This window comes from Dasypus novemcinctus, chromosome 22 (assembly GCF_030445035.2).
Source record: "Dasypus novemcinctus isolate mDasNov1 chromosome 22, mDasNov1.1.hap2, whole genome shotgun sequence".
NCBI classification, from domain to species: domain Eukaryota; kingdom Metazoa; phylum Chordata; class Mammalia; order Cingulata; family Dasypodidae; genus Dasypus; species Dasypus novemcinctus.
In genome coordinates, this window is record NC_080694.1 from 56,486,910 (window position 1) to 56,493,031 (window position 6,122).

Sequence of the window (6,122 nt, forward strand, 5' to 3'; positions counted from 1 at the left end):
ACTTGCCATGGTTTCTCTGTTTGCACTTGAATGCTATGTTCCCTCAACAGGGGATGCTCCCGGGGAGAGCACAGACCCTCCCAGGCACTGGCCGCCCTCCCAGTGACTCACACCCAAGCCCTCCCCATATCCATGCCCAGGCCCGGGGCCGAGGGCAGGGAGAGAGGCAGAGGGTGGTGGGGCCACAGGAGCATGTGGGTCGTGCTGCGTCGTCCCATGAGAGCTCACCCATAAACACAAACACAAAGTAAAATGGTTAGGAATGTCAATGGCAACCCCAGAGCATTAACCCCAAGTGCGGGGCCAGCTTCTGAGCACAGCCCTGGTCAGCTGCGCCAGGCGCCCACTGGGGAAGCGCTGCTGGATGCGAGTGGCGGGCAGGTGGGAGCACAGGGTCAGCATGGGGGCCTGGGGGGCGGGAGGCGGGAGAGGCCATCTAACAGCCACACACCCTGCCTCCCACCACGCAGGATAATGCCTATGTGCCATACCTCGCTCACTCGGCAGCCCTGGCACAAGCACTGGAGAAAGGTGGACACCCCTTCGCCATCCTCCCTTGACTTTCTTCTTTAAAACTCTCTTGTGAGCTCCTGGGGCAGCTTTCCAGGATCTGGACCTGTCTTTACACTCTCGCCCCATCCAGTGCCCTCTTCCACCCCAAAGTCACTCTAAATGCTCAAAGAGGGATCTGAATGGTTCACTAAGAAGTAAAGTACCAGCTAAGTAATGTCCCCTTCCACCAAGAAACTGGTAAAGATAACCTATTTCAAATGCCAAATATTCCATTCTAAGTGGGTTTACAAAATTAGCCAAGGTCCGATAGATAAAAGCCAAGAAAGAAACTCAAAAAGCAAATGTGTTTGGCTAAAGGCAGTGCCCAGACTCCCTGCCATCACCTCCTCCTACGCAAGGCCAAGTGCTGCTGCCGCTCCTGCCCTCAGGCACCCTTCTGTACATACTAAATCTGCAAAGCAAAGATTCTCTGCAAAGATGCTCGGCCTTCAAACGAGCCAGACAGAATTCTCAGCCCCAGCCTTTCTGAAAATGGGAAATCTGATCTTGGTCACTGGAAACCTGCCATCAGCATTCGACAGAAAAGAGCAGACATCTGTTCTGCCGAGGAACACAAAGAGCATGCTAATCCCCAGGTACCGCTGGTGGGGACGACGGCGGCCTCGGAGAGGACAGGCTGCACGGCCAGGCGGGAGGAGGCTGCCCAGCGGCCCCCGAAGTGCCCGAAGCCTGGAGCCTGGGGCTGCCTCGTACCAGGTGAGGGGCGCGCCTTCTCCAGCACGCCCCGCCTTCCTCTTACAGACCCTGAGTTCCAGGAGCAAGGCCGGAGGCTGAGCCAGCAAGCCGAACCCCGCTCTTTTCACCCCCAGACCTGTCAGACCACTGTCTTCTCTCCAGCTGTGTCCAGGTGCTGTCCACCTGGGGCCCCGCGGGCCAGGCCGCGTGACAGACACCACACAAGGGCCGGCTTAAACAACGGGAACCGGACTCATGGTTTTGAGGCTAGAAGTCCACAGTGGAGGCCCAGCCTCGTGGCCCTGCCTCACATCCATGGGCAGGTTCTGGCGTCCTCTTCCGGGATCCGGCGACATCTGGCTTCTGTGGACTTCAAGCTTCCAGCTCACCCCCCCACACTGAAGCAGGCTAGTAAGATGGGGATCAATAGATGGATCTGGAACCTGGCCAGAAGTGCCATTCGGTACCCGCCCCCCCCAAGATGGCTGCCTGAAGGCCTTCTCGGAATTCCGCCATTCTGAATAAAATTGCCTCCAGAAGCCAGGAGAAGCCCCGGATATTCTCCAGGACCCTTATTATTGGGCCCTCCTGGGGGATTGGTGGGTGGGGTAGTCAATCAAAACAGCAAACAGCTGGGACACCTCCTGAACCATTAGCGAAGGGGTGGAAAAATCAGTAATTCTATTCTGGAACTATCGTGATTAGTGATGGAAGTAAATATAGCACTGAGATGGAGAAAGTGGCTACCGTACCTGCTGAGGGTAGGGAGGGGGAAGAAAAGATGTGATATGGGGGCATTTTCAGGACTTGGAGTTGTCCTGGGTGGTGCTACAGGGACAGTTACTGGACATTGTATGTCCTCCCATGGCCCACTGGGTGGCCTGGGGGAGAGTGTAAACTATAATTGGACCATTGACCATGCGGTGCAGCAGTGCTCAGAGATGTATTCACCAAGTGCAATGAAGGTCCCATGATGATGGAGGAGGTTGTTGTTATGGGAGGAGTGGGGTGAGGGGGGTGGGGGGTCTATAGGGACTTCATATTTTTTTAATGTAACATTAAAAATACGTAACTGAAGACCAAAAAAATTAAAATAAAATAAATAGCTCTGAGTGAATAAATGATAAGTTTTGAAATCATAAAAATAAATTAAAAAAATAAAAAACAAAAGGCAAGCACAAAGACTCTCTTACTTTCTCTTCCCTCTGCCCTGTCCCTATGCCTGTTCTTGCCTCATTCTGGCTTCTTTGCCCCTACCTGGATCAACACGTATGTAAACCTGGGGATTTATCATCTGTAATGGGGACTGGTGGTCTGTAAATCAGCCTGCTTTATCACTCTTCAGCCCCTTCCTCTCTACCTGGGACCCCTGTTCTGTTATTTTTTTCCCATTTCTCTCCCCTTCCTACCTTAATAAATTACTGGCCTAACTCACCTGACATGCCTTTGAAATTTACTTCCACTGCATGGCCAAGAACCTCGACAAAATCCGGTTACGCCACAGCTTGCTCTAACTACTTTGGAATTTCTTCTGCTTCTAACAGGCTCCAGTCATCTGAATTAAGGTTCACCCTCATTCAGGTGGGCCACCCTTAACCCCTTAACATCCTCAAGGGGTCCTATTTCCAATGGGTTTACACCCACAGGGATGCGGATCAAGACCAAGAAGCTGACTAAATTGGGGTAATTCAATCCACCACAACCTGTCAAGGCCCGTCTCGAGAGCCACATCATTCATTCACTTATTCATTTACCAAAACTTAGTATGTAATTTGTGCAAAGCAATATACTAGATATTGCATAAGATAAGAAAGAAATTTTGAGTAAATTTTTTCTTCATGATTTTACAAGCCTGGCAGGGGAGATGAAATAGACACACGAATAATTCTAAGATAAGGAACAATGTCACGTATCATCAGACTGGTAAGACTAGATGCTAGAGGGGTTCAAAATAAAGTCAATGAACTGTATTCGAGTATATCAAAGATGGTGTCATTGAAAAGGTGGGCGTCATGCTAGGACCTGATGAACAGGCAGAACTTGGCGACACAGATGTGAGAAGAAACATAGAACACCACAAAAGTAAATAAAGGAAGGAGGGAAGTTTAAAGTACGTACGAGGAACATCAAACATTTTCAGTGTGATGAGGAGAAACACATTGAGAAGGGGATTTATGAGATATAAAGTGAGGAAGGCAAGGCAAGGTGAGGCTTATCGTAGCATCCCTTCCTGAAAATATCTCAGGAAAGTAATACCTCTCCCAATCCCTCTTCTCTTGTTATTTTCATAATGCTCCTGTTTGTAGCTTGCCCTTTGGGTTCTAAATGGCAGGCACTGAACAACTGTGTGCTGAATAATGCACGTGTAAGATAGTCACTGTTTAACGTTTTCATATAACACAACCCAGGGAAATGGTGCTGTGTGTTCTAAGTCAAAACTCATTGCTTCAGAGTGATCATCTTTGTTCCTTGATGTTTGAGGAACCAGAAAATACAAACTATAGTGTGTGAAAGACAAGATAATGGTAAAATTTGTCACAATTTAAGGGCATCTTACAGTGTGTAAACCACATCTTACTTTATCACACTAATTCAACTTACTTCAGATTCAGAGGGAACCAAAGGCGGATGTGGGAGTGGAATATGGGATATGGCCCTTTGTCACCCCAAGCTCCTGGAGAGCCACAAACACCCCTGTGCTACCTCACTGGAAACCAGCAGAGAAGCCAGAGGTGGGACAAGTTAGAAAAGGACTTGATAAAAGAGGAGATGAGACAGATGGAGAGTCCATGGGGGGAAATATAGAAGGCTTGAGACTGCAAGATGGAAATAGTCATAGGTTTCCAAAAGGTTTTAGCTCAGTAATAGTAATCACAGCTATAATTTATGGGGTGCTTATTATGTACTAGACCCTGAGATAAATGTTTTGTAAATTTTATCTCGTTTAATTCTCATAACTACCCTCTGAAGTAGGTATTATATCCATTTTGTACATGAGGAAAATGGAGTGTAGAGTTGTGACACAACGTGAGGGGCGAAGAACTAGGTTTGTTAAATTCTAAACCCAAAAAAATTCAACCCCGGCTGAAGTAATGGATGGCAGAGTCTTCATGCATTATCGAGGAAGACCACGACCCTTGACAGACGCTGACAAGGTAGGGCTGGGAAGTCGGCCGGGCATGTTACAACCGAGAAACAACTAAACATGCCCCAGATCCACACACTGAATGTGAGAAAAGCAAGCTCCCAAGCAACCTGTCAAAAACCCCCACAAGAGGCACTTTTGAAAGACTTTTTATTTAGTAGCATACATACAATTCAAAATTCCCATTTTAACCACTTTTAAGCGTACGATTCAGTGGTATGCACTGATGGGCTTTTTATGGACTGGAAGGAAGAAAGAAATAATGGCACCTACAGTCTTTAGTGATGCCGAAGGGTGCTGGGGCGAGAGTTTTGAAGAAAATACAGCCATGCCTGGTCTTGGTTCCCTTCGAAGCATTTACTTAACACAGGCTTTTGTCTATCCACTGTTCAATCACCTTGGTGGGTAGACTTGTGCGCCCCAACAAAAGAGATGCTCTTAACCCATGTTCCGGTGAGTGTGAATTTATTCCTAAATTGGACCTTCTGAAGATGTTATTATTAATTAAGCGATGACCAACTGGATCAACTCCCCATCACGGAAGGCCTTGTGAAGAGAAGAAGTCGGAAGATGCCGCAGGGAGGTGCTGGAAACCAGAGGAGCGGACCCAAGGCGAGAGAGGCGCAAGATCCTGATACCCCGATATCCTTGCAGATATCCTGACACTGTCCTTGGAGACTTCCAAACCACGAGCCAACACGCTGTTGTTTCAGACAACCCACTGAGTAACATTTGTCACGGCAGCCTGGCCAGGACAATAGCAATTTAATAATAGTTCTTTCTTCATGGTTTTTTTTTTTTTTTTAAGGCTTTTTCCTGAAACCCATGTGGAGGTGAGAAAATAATGGGCAAAATGTCACATCTACCTAAATTCTCTCAAGGAGCTGTCCTTATAGATTCCCCATGTCCTAGTTGCGGGACCTGCAACGAGTCAGTGTGAGCCCGTGTCATGGCAGGTGCCCGGTCACTTCCCTGTGCCTCAGCCTTCTCGGCGGTGAAGCAGAGACAATGACAGTGCCCACCGCACAGGGCTGACGTGAGGAGTCAGTGATTTAATATACATCTGACTAATATAAACAATGCCTGGCATAGAGAAAGCACTGTGGAAATGTCACGTGTCTGTCTTCTCGTTGTTATGCGTACCATGGCTGTGCAAATATGAACTGCTTTGTAATATTTCGCCTTAAATGCCACTTTCCCCTGATCTGCAGAAAGTCTCCCAAATCGAGGGGGGTCCCTATGTTCATGTACTAAGCCCCCCTGTACAAAGTTCCTGAGACACTGACGGGTAATTTTCTGGGATGTTCTTGCCCCTGTGTGTTCCTGTTTTTCTTGAATGGCCTCATTTAACCCGTTGTCTCCATCACTCCTCCAGAGCATGCATTTCCACTTCCTGACCCAAAAGATTTTGGGAGTGGGGAGGAGGGAGCGGTGAGGGAGGGAAACTGCCCAAATCCTGAAGAGGGGAGGTCCCCGCAGGAAGCAGACCCTGCTCACCTCCTGTCTGCCCTGCACATCCGTGGCCCCCATGGGGTGGCAGGTCCCTCTGCCTCTAGGTTCATTTAGGCTCTTAGCCTTTTTGTTTGTTTGTTTCATGGACCCCACACTGTGCCTTATTTAATAAAGCCACCACGCCCGCACCCCGCCGTCCCCGCAAGAATCACGTCGTCTTGAATTCCAGCTCCGAGCCCGGAAGGAGAGGAGCTGCAGGCGGCTGCCGCCCGGCGAG